This window comes from Heterodontus francisci, chromosome 8, assembly GCF_036365525.1.
Source record: "Heterodontus francisci isolate sHetFra1 chromosome 8, sHetFra1.hap1, whole genome shotgun sequence".
In the NCBI taxonomy this organism is placed as follows: domain Eukaryota; kingdom Metazoa; phylum Chordata; class Chondrichthyes; order Heterodontiformes; family Heterodontidae; genus Heterodontus; species Heterodontus francisci.
Window position 1 is genome coordinate 54844733 of NC_090378.1, and position 14228 is coordinate 54858960.

A 14228-nucleotide genomic window follows, 5' to 3' on the forward strand; every position below is an offset into this window, starting at 1 on the left:
AACCAGGAATAACCTGCACCAGAAAAGTCCTTAGATTTAACATATGTGTTAGCTTAGTCAGCTGGTAGCACTCACACCTCTGAATCAGAAGCTTATGGGTTCAAACTGCTCTCCAGAACTTGAGCAAGTAACCTAGACTGACAATTCAGTACTCAGGGCACACTGCATTGTTGAAGATGCTGTCTTTCAGATAACATGTTTAACCAAGGCCCTGGCATCTGATCTGCCTGTTCAGGAAGGGAATTGTACAAAAATTGTACATCAGCGAATAAGGTCATTGCAGGAATAGAAGTAAAAAAATTTAATTAAAAGGTTCTTTATCTGAATATGCGAAGCATCTGCAATAAGACAGATGAACCAGTTGCACCAATAGAGGTAAACGATTTAGATCTAATCGCCATTACAGAGACATCATTACAAGGTGATCAAGGTTAGGAAATCAATATTCCAGGGTACACAATATTTTAGAAAGACAGACAGAATGGCAAAGGAGGAGAGGTAACCCTGATAGTAAAGGATGACATAAGGATGTTAGTGAGAAAGGATCTGGCCTCAGAAGATCATGAAGTAGAATCATTATGGATGGAAATTAGGAATAGCAAGAATTAGAAAACACTGGTGGGCTCCTAACAGTCGATATACCATTGGACAAAGCATTAAAGAAGAAATTATTGGAGCTTGTCACAAAGGCATTGTAATACTTTTGGGGGAATTTAATCTTCACATAGACTGGGACAATGAAATTGGCAACAGTGGTCTAGAAGATGTTTTCAGGACAGTTTCTTGGAGCATTACATTGTGGAACTGACAAGGGATAATGCTATCTTAGATCTAGTATTGTGTAATGAAGCAGGATTAATTAGTAATGTCCTAGTAAAAGATCCATTGGGAAATAGTGATCATAATACCATTGAATTCCATGTTAAGTTTGAAAGTGACTTACTCAAATCACAAACAAGAATCTTAAAATTAAACAAAGCTGATTATGTAGGTATGAGAGGAGAACCAGCTAAGGTAAATTGGGTAAATGGACTTAAAGGTACAACAGTAAATGAACAGTGGGAAACCTTTAAAGAAACAATTCAAAATGTTCAATAAAAATACATTCTATTGAAAAACAAAAACTCAGCAAGAAAGACTCATCCATGGCTCACTCAGGAAATTAAGGATAGTATTAGATTAAAAGAAAAGGATTACAATGTTACAAAAAAGAGTAGCAAGTCTGAGGATTGGGAGTGTTTTAGAAATCAGCAAAGGGCCACCAAAATATTGATAAAAAAGGAAAAAATAGAACATGAGAGTAAATTAGCCAGTAATATAAAAACAAACTGTAAGAGGTTTTATAGGTATATAAAAAGAGAGTAGCTAAAGTAAACATTAGTCCCTTGGAAGCAGAGGCAGGAGAAATTATCATAGGGAATGAAGAAATGGCAGGGGTATTGAACAAATATTTTGTGTCTGTCTTCACAGTAGAAGACACAAGTTTCACACCAGAAACCGACAGTAACCTAGGGGCTAAAAAGAATGAGGAAATTAAGGAAAATCATATCAGCAGAGAAAATATATCGCAGAAACTTTAGGGACTTAAATCTGTCAAATCCCTGGGATTTGATGGCCTACACTCTAGGGTTCTACAAGAGATAGCTGCAGAGATAATGGATGCATCAGCTATGATTTTCCAAAATTCCTTGGATTCGGGAATGGTTCTATCAGATTGGAAGTTGACAAATGTTACACCACTTTTCAAGAAAGTTGGCAGAGAGTAAACAGTGAACTACAGGCCAGTTAGCCTAACATCGCTTGTTAGGAAAATGCTGGGATTTATTATCAAGGAAGTCTTAACAATGCACTTAGTAAAGCACAGTATGATTAGAACAAGTCAACATGGTTTTACTAAAGGGTTTGACAAATTTATTAGAGTTTTTTGAGTAGGGTAGATAAAGGGGAACCAGTAGATGTAGTATACCTGTATTTCCAAACAGCATTCGATAAGGTGCCACACAAAAGGTGAATAGGCAAGATAAGGGCTCATGGAGTTGGGGGTAATATCAAGCTGGCAGGCAGTGAATACTGGAGTGTCTCAAGGATCAGTGCTGGGGCCTCAGCTGTTTATAATCTATATTAATGACTTAGATGAAGAGACAGAGAGTAATGTATCTAAGTTTGCTGATGATACAAAGGTAGGTGGAAAGGTAAGCTGTGGGGAGAGGCTGCAAAGAGATATACACAGGTTAAATGAGTGGACAACAAGATGGAGTATAAGGTAGGGAAGTGTGAAGTTATTCACTTTGGTCATAAGAATAGAAAAGCAGAATATTTTTTCAAAGTTGTGAAACTTGTAAGTGTTGATGCTCAAAGAGACTTGGATGTGTTTGTACAAGGAAAGGAGAAAGCATGCAGGTACAGCAAGTAATTCAGAAGGCAAATGGCATGTTGGCCTTTATTGCAAGAGGTTTGGAGTACAGGAATAAAGTAGTCTTGTGTGATGGGAACCACAACGGCAAAATGGAAATATATTAATTCCGTCATATGGAACACTATTTGAACTTTCACTGGACATTGAACATAACTTGTTTAAAAAGACCACGGAGCTGAATGGCTGAAAACATGGCTGCACATTTGCATTCTGAGAGACAGTTGAATAGCGAGACAATGGAAATGCTCCCTGAATCAATTCGTGAGATGTGTTTTGTCAATAGAGATGATCAAAAGACATTGAGAGCCATTGTCTGTGTAAGGGCCAGCACTCCACCCCTCCCCCCATTGAGTGTGACTGGAGAACTTTTGAAATCAACAAACCTCGTAGACAATGCTGTTTCAAACAAAGAGTTGGTCACATAATTAACCTGCTGGCCAACCTGGGAATTGATTGAATTGTGCCTCACAGAAAGGCTTGGGCAGACTGCAATTGAACTTCAAGAAGAAAGCACCGCTCTTTCCCTGTCTCTCTCTCTCCAGCAAAGTTCCAGGGACCCATGGAAGCAACTTAAGCCTCAAGACAGAGGACCCCTTTAGCCTTCTGGTACCAATGAAACAGGTTTGAAAGTGTGCACTGGGCCCCAGCGAGAACTGCAAGGCTTGACTCCAATCAAGGTCTTTACATCCAAAACCAAAGACAGTAACTGAATTCCATTTACTACTCCAAACCACCCACCCCCCCTAAATTCTTTCTCCTCCTCTGTGTGCGCATTTATCACGTATGCATGCCAGCATGGTTGCCTTGCATATTTTTAGTAACTTTAACTGAGTTAGATTGTTATGGCTAATAAGCTTACACCTTTCTTGTTTAAACCCAAGAAAGCCTGTCTGATTGGTTCATTTACAATTACAATTAGAGAGCAGTAAGCAAGGACTCACTGAGGTGAAGCTAAAAACACCATGTTTTAAAAGTTAAACCCTGTTATGGCCAAACCAGAAAAGGGGCCAGACGGGAGCCTGAGACTCTTCCTCACCCGGTTGGAACACTTGCTACAATTGTACAGGGTTTTGGTGAGACAACATCTGGAGTACTATGTGCAGTTTTGGTCTCCACATTTATGAAAGGATATACTTGCACTAGAGGCGGTACAACAAAGGTTCACTAAATTGGTCCCTGGGATGAGAGGCTGAGTAAATTGGGCTTATATTCTCTGGAGTTTAGAAGAATGAGAGGCGATCGCATTGAATACAAGATTCTGAAGGGGCTGCATAGGGTAGACACTGAGAGATTGTTTCTGCTGGTTGGGGAATCTAACTGAGATGAGGAGAAATTACTTCACTCAAAGGGTTGTGAATCTTTGGAATTCTCTGCCCCAGAGCATTGTGAATGTTCCATCGTTAAATACATTTAAGGCTGGCACAGACAAATTTTTGGTCTCTCAGGGAATCAAGGAATATGACAAGCAGGCAGAAAATGGAGTATTGAATGGCGGAGCAGGCTCAATGGGCCATATGGTCTACTCCTGCTCCTATTTCTTGTGTTCGGATGGATATAACAGATCCCATGGCACTTTTTGAAGAGAAAGGAGTTCAGCTGTCTTTAGTTAACATTTCTTCCACCTTAAGTAGTCTGGTTAACTTATTATTCATGGCAATGGCAGATTATGGGATCTTGCTGTATGTAAATTGTCTGCTATGTTTGCCTATATGTGATAGGAATTAATTTGCTGTGAAGAGTTTTGGGATATCTACACAAGACGTGATAAGGTGCATTCTATTAAGTTTTGCGAAGTCTTTTTCAACTTTAAAAATTTGAGTGAGAAGTGACATCACAGGAAAGCTGTAAGTTGACTGGTTCATGAGTAACTGCTGTTAGGGAGTATCTGTAAATATCTAGGTTAGTACATTGCTATTAGGGTGTATGTGTAAATAGCTGGAAATTAAAAACATGTAAAATTAAAATTTATGTTGCTGCCTTATAATTAATCAAGGCAGGCAAGCAGAGGGAAGTAAGAAGTTGGTGAGTCTACTGTTCTGTTTTATTTTTAAGTGGTAAAGTTTATTGTATTACCAAGGTTTAAATTAGTGCAGTAAATGCTGGTGAGGAGAGGCAGTAATAAAAAAGTTAATTAACTAAATAATTAATTAGGTCTTTAAAACACAATAAGGATGACAGGGCAGTTGATATGTTGCAGCTGCAGTAGATGGGAGCTCGTGGACACAAGTGTGATTCATAGCAACCACGTCTGCAGTAAGTGTCCACAGCTCGAGGAGCTTTGGCTCAGAGTCAATGAGCTGGAGGCCGAGCGACAGACACTGTGATGCATCAGGGAGGGGAAAAGTTACCTGGACACTTTGTTCCAGAAGTCACACCCCATAGAATAGGGTCTTCTGATTTGGTCAATGGTCAGGGACGGGAGGATGTGACCGAAAGTATGGCAGGTAAGGGGATCGAGAAGGCAGAAGTGGAGGAGCCCCAGCCCTTGCAATTTTCCAACAGGCTTGAGGTTCTTTCAGCTTATATGGATGAGAGCCGGGGCTGCAGGGTGGATGAGCAAACTGACCGTGGCACCATGGTACAGGAAGCCATTCAGGAGGGGGGAGTAAATAGGAATGCAGTGGTAGCAGGGAACAGTACAGTCAGGGGGATAGACACCATTCTCTGCAGCCAAGAACAAGAGTCCAGAAGGTGGTGTTGCTTGCCAGGTGCCAGGGTTTGGGACATCTGCTCTGAGCTGGAGAGGAACATGCAGTGGGAGAGGGCAGATCCATGGGTACCAACAACATAGATAGGACTAGGAAAGAGGTTCTGCATAGAGAGTATGAGTAGCTAGGGGCTAAATTAAAAAAGCAGAACCTCAAAAGGTAATAATCTCTGGATTATTACCTGAGCCACGAGCAAATTGGAGTACAGTAAATAAGATTAGAGAGTTAAATATGTGGCTCAAAATTTGTTGTGGGAGAAATGGGTTTTGATTCATGGGCACTGGCATCAGTACTGGAGAAAGTGGGAGATGTACCATTGGGATGGCCTTCACCTGAACTGTGCTGGGATCAGTGTTCCACCGAGTCATATAACTAGCGAGGTAGAGAGGGCTTTAAACCAAATAGTAGGGGGTGAGGACAAGGCAAGAGAGCAACAAGGGAAATAATAATCAGAGTGTGACAGGAAGGGAGAGAATGTACACAGTTAAGAGTGTGCAAGCAGCTAAGGCTAGAGGTTGCGTAAATAGTAAAAAGACAGAACTAAAGGCTCTGTATTTGAATGCGAATAGCATTCGTAACAAAACAAATGAATTGATAGCACAAATAGAAATAAATATGTATGATCTGATATCCATTACAGAGACATGGCTGCCAAGATGACAAAGACTGGGACCTGAATATTCAAAGATACATGACATTTCAGAAGGATAGAATACTAGAAAAAGGTGGAGGGGTAGCGCTGTTAATTAAGGATGGCATTAGTACAATTGAGAGAGGTGACCTTAATTCTAAAAATCAAGATGTAGAATCAGTTTGGGTAGAGATAAGCAATAGTAACGGTGGGAATTCACTTGTGAGAGTAGTTTATAGGCCCCTAACAGTAACCAGACTGTAGGACGGGGTATACAGGAAGAAATAATAGGGGCTGTGAGTAAGGTACGGTGATAATCATGAGTAATTTTAATACACAGATTGGATGAATCAGATTGGCAAAGGTAGCCTGGAAGATGAGTTCATGGAGTATTTTTGAGACAGTTTCTTAGAGCAGGACATTTTAGAGCCAACCAGAGAGCAGACTACTCTAGATCTGGTAATGTGTAACAAGACAGCATTAATTAATGACCTCATAGTAAAGACGCCCCTAGGTAGCAGTGATCACCACATGATTGAATTTTGCATTCAGTTTGATGGTGAGAAGAGTGGATCTAAGACTAATGTTTTAAACTTAAATCAGGGTAATTATGAGGGTTTGAAAACAGAGCTGGTGACAATAAACTGGGAAATTAGGTTATGGGATAGGTCAGTAGAGATACAGATATTTCATAACATGCAGCAAAGATACATTCCAGTGAGAAAGAAAGACTCTAGGGAAAGGATGCGCCATCCATGGCTAAGGAAGTTAAAGATAGTACCAAACTGAAAGAAAAAGCGTACAATTCAGCGAAGAATAATGAAAACGGATAGTATGAGTTTCTATAGGTATTTAAAAAGGAAAAGAGTAACTAAAGTGAGTGTTGGTGCTCTAGAGAGTGAGCCTGGAGTATTAATAATGAAAAATAAGGAAATGGCAGAGGAACTGAACAGATTTTTTGCATCTGTCTTCACTGTAGAGGATACAAATAACATCCCAGAAATAATTGTGAATCAAGAGTTGAAAGGGAGGGAGGAACTTAAAACAATTGCCATCACCAGGGAAATGGTAAGGAGAAAATTATTAGAACTAAAACCTAACAAGTCCCCAGGTGCTGATGGACCTCATCCTAGGGTCTTAAAAGATGTGGCTGCTGAGATAGAGGATGCATTGGTTTTACTTTTCCAAAATTCCCTAGATTCTGGAAAGGTCCCATCAGATTGGAAAATAGCGAATGTAACTCCTCTATTCAAGAAAGAATGAAGACAGAAAGCAGGAAACTACAGTCCAGTTACCTTAACATCTGTCAAAGGGAAAATGCTGGAATCTGTTATTAAGGAGGTTATAGCAGGCCATTTAGAAAATCTTAATGAAATCAGGCAGGGTCAACATGGTTGTGTGAAAGTGAAATCATATTTGACTAATTTATAAGAGTTCTTTGAGGAAGTAACAAGCAATGTGGACAAAGGGGAACCTGTGGATGTGGTGTACTTGGATTTCCAGAAGGCATTTGAAAAGGTGCCACTTCAAAGGTTACTAAACAAAATAAGAGCCCATGGTATAGGGGGTAACATAGTAGCATGGGTAGAGGATTGGTAAGCTAACAGGAAACAGAGAGGAGACATAAATGGGTCGTTTTTAGGTTGGCAAGCTGTAACTAGTGCAGTGCCACAGGGATCAGTGCTGGGCCTCAACTATTTATAATCTATATCAATGACTTGGATGAAGGTACAGAATGAATGGTTGCTAAATTTGCTGATGGCACAAAGATAGGCAGGGAAGTAAGTTGTGAAGAGGACATAAGGAGGCTACAAAGGGATATAGATAGGTTAAGTGAGTGGACAAAGATTTGGAAGATGGATTATAACGTGGTAAAATGTGAACTTGTCCACTTTGGCTGGAAAAATAGAAAAGCAACTTATTATTTAAATGGAGGAAGATTGCAGAACTCTGAGATGCAGAGAATCTGGGTGTCCTAGTACATGAAGCACAAAAAGTTAGTATGCAGGCTCAGTAAGTGATTAAGAAGGCAAATGCAATGGAGTTGTTTATTGCAAGCGGAATGGAATATAAAAGTAGAGATGTTTTGTGACAGTTGTACAGGGCATCTAGAGTATTGTGTACAGTTTTGGTCTCCTTATTTAAGAAAGGATATAATTGCATTGGAAGTAGTTCAGAGAAGGTTCACTCGACTGATTCCTGGGTTCTTATGAGGAAAGATTGGACAGGTTGGGTCTGTATTCATTGGAGTTTAGAAGGATGAGAGGTGATCTTACTGAAACATATAAGATCCTGGGAGGACATGACAGTGTATGTTGAAAGGATGTTTCCCTCTGTGAAAGGGTGAGACTAAAACAAGGGGGCACAGTTTAAAAATAAGGGGTCTCCCATTTAGGACTGAGATGAGGAGAAATTTTTTCTCTCAGAGGGTCTTGAGTCCGTGGAACTCTCTTCCCCGGAGAGCAGTAGAGGCAGGGTCATTGAATGTTTTTAAGGCAGAGGTAGACAGATTATTGACAAACAAGGGAGTCAAAGGATAGCTGGGTTGGCAGGAAAGTGGAGTTGAGTCCACAAACAGATCAGCCACAATCTTATAGAATGGCAGAGCAGGCTCGAGGGGCCGAATAGCGTACTCCAGTCCCTAGTGCATATGTTCGTATGTAAGCAATCAGTGATATATGTATAATTAAACATGTCACGATATAGATCTTTGTGCTGGATTTTGTCCCCCCGTCTGGGATCCCAACGCCAGACCAGAAAGCCGGGGGCAACCAAGCCTCAGCCATTTTTGAAAGCCACGATGGAATTCAACGGTAGTCAGACAGTTAACTGCCTGCCTAGCTCCTGCCTCCAAGAGCTGCCAGTCAATCAGAGAGTCAGTGGCTCTTCAGTCCCACCAGCATTAAAGCCCTGCTACCCGACCCGAACCCGACGGGATCAGATGACGTGTTGGGTTCGGGTCGGGTCGGGTCGCATTTCCGGGTCCGGCATTTGGGCTCGGGCCGGATAGGGCCAGATCGGACACACTCTGTCACCACCTCAGGTAAGTGACTTTAATGTTAATTTACTTTTTGGACTCTAAAGGTGGTTTTGCTACAGTTATTTTAAGCTTGTGCAGGTAAGGAACAAAGTGAAAAACAGAAGGTAGGTTAACTTATGGTTGGGTCAGGTCAGGTCAGGCGTGGGAAAAAATGGAAGGACTCAGGCCGGGTTGGGCTCAGGGTCAGATGGGGTTCTGTCGGGCACGGGTCGGGTCTCATGTACAGACCCGAGCAGGCTTTAACCAGCGTCACTGGGAGTGATGGCCACTGCTGCGACTGCAACAGGCCTGGACCAGCCAGCACGAAGGAGGTCCCAGAATCAAGGTGAGTTTGTGGGTCTCGCCAGGGCCAGTCAGGCAGGCCCCTGCTGTGGGTGGGCAGGAGGGGGAGGGATGGCCAGTCATGAGGGTAGTGGAGGGGGGCTCTTTCTGAGGGACCCGCCATTGGCCACAGAAGGGCCCTCTCCACCCTGGGCCCACAGGGGAGCTGACAGCTTTTACTGGCACACACCTACCCACCACCCCCCCCACCACCCTCCACACCTCCCACTGGTAAAACGCCATCAGGAGCAGGGAGAGGCTCTTAATTGGCCCCTTCAGGGGCTCAATAAGCCTCTGGGTGGGAAGGCTCTCCTCAACCTTTCCCCACCCCTGGTAAAATTCCATGGCATCAGGAAGGCAATGGGCATTCCACACACCCCGCCTTCCCTCGACATTATATGCACCCCTATCCCTGCCTCCCAACCCATGAAGGGCTGGAAAATCTAGCCCTTTGTTTCTGAATATAATGTGTTTTCACACCTCATGATGAGTTTTCATGCACCTTAAGATTTTTTTCTTGTCGCTTTCTCCCCTTCCTCTCTACTGAAAATATTGACTCCTTCCTGGAGCGCTTCCAGACCTGATTTACAAACCATTATATTGTGTGTAAACCTTAACAGTGAGTGTTGGTAGGACAAGTCTGATCACGTCCCCATCCAGGAGCCATACAAGCACATTTCCAGTATAAGTAGCTGGATAGTGTTCAGAAGCAGGAACTATGGATGTCTTTCTTTTCCCCAACCCAGGGAACTGAGGCCAACATTCTATGTTGTTTGTGCCAACTGAGAGGGAAGACAGACTGGGCTGAATATTATTTTCCGCCGCCGTGAGTGAAAAAAATGCGGCGGCTCAAGATAGTACGCCAGTCAGGCCCCCCTCAATCACGCGGTGGGGGTGGGCTCTGCGACCTTGACAACAGCACCAGCTACCTCTGCGCAGGTGCTGGCGCCCCCCCCCCCCCACCCCAATAACACTTACAGATAGTTGGCTTCCTCCCCCCTCCCCCCCTTCCCGCCCTCCCCCTCCCCCTCTCCCTTCCCCCTCCCCTCTTCCCCCTCCCCCTTTCCCCCTCTCCCCCTCCTTCCCCCTCCTACTTTCCCCCTCTCCCCTTCCCCCTTCCCCTCCCCTTCCCCCTCTCCCCTCCCCTCCCCCACCTTCCCTCCCCACCTCCCCCCCTTCCCCCACCCTACCTCCCCCCTCCCCTCCTGTCCCTCCCCACCTCTCCTTTCCCCCCCTCTCTCTCCCCTTAATGCTGCTTAACCAGGAGCCAATGTAAGTCAGCAAGCACAGGGGTGAATGGGGCTTGGTGTGAGTTAGGACACAGGCCACAGAGTTTTGAATGACCTCAAGTTTACAGAGGACAGAAAATGGGAGGTCAGCCAGGAGTGTTTTGGAATAATCATGTCGAAAGGTAACAAAGGCCTGGATAAAGGCTTCAGTAGCAGATGAGCTGAGGCAAGGATGGAGTTAGATGATTATGGAGGTGGAAGTAGGCATCTTGGTGATGGTGCGGATATGTGGTTGGAAGCTCATCTTGGAGTCAAATAGTACTGCAAGGCTGTGAACAGCCTAATTTAGCCTCATACATTGCCAGGGAGAAGAATGCAGTTGATGGCTAGGGAACAGAGTTTGTCACGGTGACTGAAGACAAAGGCTTTGATCTTCCTAATATTTAATTGGAAGAAATTTCTGTTCATCCAGAATTGGATGTCAGACAAGCAGTCTGATAATTTACAGTCAATAGAGGGGTCGAGAGAGGTGGTGGTGAGGTAGAGCTGGGTGTTGTCAGTGTACACAGGGAAACTGACGCTATTTTTTCAGATGATGTAAATGAGGGGCAGCATGGAGCTGAGAAACAGGAGGAGACCAAGGATTGATCCTTCACGGACACCAGAGCTAATGGAGTTGGTTTGGCTAGAGAAGTCATTGCAGGTGAGACTCTGACTACGATTAAATAGATAGGAATGGAACCAGGAATGTGTAGCCCCACTCAGTTGCATGACAGTGTAGAGGCACTGCAGGAGAATGGTGTGGTCAACTGTGTCAAAAGCTGAAGACAGGTCAGGCAGGAATGACAAGGAAGGCTGTTTTAACTTTGTTACAGTCTCATAGGATATCATTTGTGACTTGGATAAGAGCCATTTTGGGACTTTGGCAGGGGAAAAAACCGGATTGGAGAGATTCAAATATAGAGTTCTGGGAAAGATGGGCACAGTTCTGGGAGGCAACAACACTTCAAGATTTTTGGAGAGGAAAAGGAGGTTGGAGATCAGGCAGTAGTTTGCAAGGTCTGAGGGGCCAAGGATTGTTTTTTTGAACAGAGGGGTGATGACAGCAGATTTGAAAGAGAGAGAAGGATTCAGTACCTGAGGAAAGAGAAACGCTGACAATATCAGCTATCATGGGAGCCAGGAAAGGAAGTTGTGTGGTCAGCAGTTTAGTGGATATATGGTTGAGGGAACGGGAGGTGGGTCTCTTTTTTTAAATTCTTATCATAGGATGTGAGCGTCGCTAGCAAAGCCAGTATTTGTTGCCCATCCCTAATTGCTCTTGAACTGAGTGACTTGCTAGGCCATTTCAGAGGACAGTTAAGAGTCAACCACATTGCTGTGAGTCTGGAGTCACATATCGGCCAGGTCAGATAAAGACAGCATATTTCCTTCCCTAAAGGACATTAGTGAACCAGATGGGTTTTTACGACAATGATGATAGTTTCATGATGCCATTACTGAGACTAGCTTTCAATTCCAGAATGTTTTTATTCATTAAATTTATTGATTAATTGTTTAAATTCCAAAAGCTGCCATGGTGGGATTTAAACCCATGTCCTCAGGGCATTTGCCTGGGCCTCTGGGTTACTAGTCTAGTGACATTACCATTACGCCACCATCTCCCCAAAACAAGATGAACAAGATGAGCTCGGAGAGGGCACGAGGAGTGATGAGAAAGAGACTAGAGAACTATGTGAGTTCAGGGCTAGGGTAGTGGAGAGCCTCAGAAGAAGTTTGACCTGGTGAGCACGTGCAAAGGAAAGACACGGCAGAGGCAGCTGATTGGATGGTCAGAATCCTAGTGATGAAGAAGTCCATGAGCTCCTCACACTTGTTGGAGGTGAAGGAGAAGGAGATGGGGAGAGGGGTTTAGGAAGAAGGTTTGCAGTAGAGAAAATAAGCCAAGGGTTTAGTTTAGAGATACAGCACTGAAACAGGCCCTTCTGCCCACCGAGTCTGTGCCGACCATCAACCACCCATTTATTCTAATCCTACACTAATCCCATATTCCTACCAAACATCCCCACCTGTCCCTATATTTCCCTACCATCTACCTATACTAGGGGCAATTGCTAATGGCCAATTTACCTATCAACCTGCAAGTCTTTGGCATGTGGGAGGAAACCGGAGCACCCGGAGGAAACCCACGCAGACACAGGGAGAACTTGTAAACTCCACACAGGCAGTACCTAGAATTGAACCCGGGTCGCTGGAGCTGTGAGGCTGCAGTGCTAACCACTGCGCCACTGTGCCGCCCTCCAGCATTCCAGGATGATCCTAGAATAGTGAGCAGTTTTAGCAGTTGAGAGCAGGACGCAATACTGCTTTATTTGATCCAGCCAGATCTGGAAGTGAATGGCTAAATCAGTTGTCTGCCATCTCCATTTAAGTCTGGATCCCTTGTACTTAAGGGAGCAGACATAAGGGCTGTACCAGGGGAATGGTCAGGGTGAGAGAGAATAATAGTTTTAATGGGGACTATGGCATCATAGGTGGAGGTGAGGGTGTGGGTGAGTAGATCAGTATCTGCAAGAATGGAGGGCCAAAAGCTAGACTGTTGGGATTTTGAAAGTGCCGTTGTAAGTGGATTGGGAGAGAGTTTTCTCCAGGCACAGATGCAGAAGGAAGGTTGGGAGGGGTAAGACTAATTTGGATGGATACAAGGAATTGATCAGAGATGGCCTTACCTGTGATTGATATGATACGATGGGAGTCGCGAAGCCACATGAGATGGCAAGGTCAATATTGTTTGGGGAGTTTTCATGGAGCAAGATAATAATGAAAGATAGGAGGGCAGTGAATCCAGAGGAGAGAGAGAGCATGATGAATTGAAATGGACATTGACATCACCAAGGATAAGAAGATGCTCAGTGCTGAGGGAGGAAAGCAGTGAAGATATCTTGGTGAGAAAATGTTTATGGTACTTGGGTGTGCAGTAGAGAGAGAGTATTTTAAATATGAGGTGAGAGGGGTGGAAGAAAGGAGGAGGAAGTGCCAGAGGAGAAAGGAAACAGATGAAGGTGTTATTTGGTGATGAGAAGAGTCATACCACCGCTGTGATAGTCCGGGCAGGGTAAAGGTGGAAGGGCTACTAGTGTACGGAGGTTTCATTTAGGGGGAAGGTTCATCACTTCTCAGCCAGGTTTCTGTCAAGACCGTAGTGTAAATGCAATTAGTCACAATAAGTTCATGGATGGCAAGGGCCTTGATCTTAAATGAATGGGCATTCTGGAAGGAAATGCGGACAGGGGTGGTGATAGATGATTTAGGTATTTCCTGAAGTTCCAGCAGGGGGACAGGAAAAACTCTGAGGAAATTCATCCCTGGAGTGTTTGTGCCATTACGTTAAGCAAAAGTTCTCCCTTTGCAGCTTAAAGCATTGCCTTATTTGTGTTGTTATGGTATGTCTCATATTATTTTTGTGGGGTTGAAGGAACAAGAGTTCTCCTCCGGGCTCCACAAAACCAGGCTGGATCGCAGCCACTTTCTCTCCCACTCCCTCCTGAGATTAGACCCATCTTCTTGCTGCCTGGAGGTGGGCAGGCAAGCTGACCTGTGTCTTTGAATCGTGCGTGCTGCTGCCAACCCACTGCTAATGAAGCCCAGTCCTCATTATGGACCAAGCCTCAGGCCAGGATGATTGAGAGGCTGGCACATCACACCATCCAGCCACCCCAAATCCCCGTGGGTGGGTGGGGGTGAGGTGGTGGAGGAACAGAACTCCAACAGCCTTCATTTTCATAATATGTCTCTTCCATGGCATCTCACTAAATGCCTTCTAAAAATACATATATACAACATCCCTTTTATTGTTAAACTCTGAGATTTCCTCAGAAATCCA

The 14228-nt window shown here is 44.0% G+C and overlaps 1 protein-coding gene across 3 annotated transcripts in view; it reads right to left on the reverse strand.

Moving 5' to 3' along the window:
* Positions 1 to 14228, reverse strand: part of slc5a9 (solute carrier family 5 member 9) — a 98189-nt gene that overhangs the window by 23405 nt on the left and 60556 nt on the right. The window lies entirely within an intron of this gene.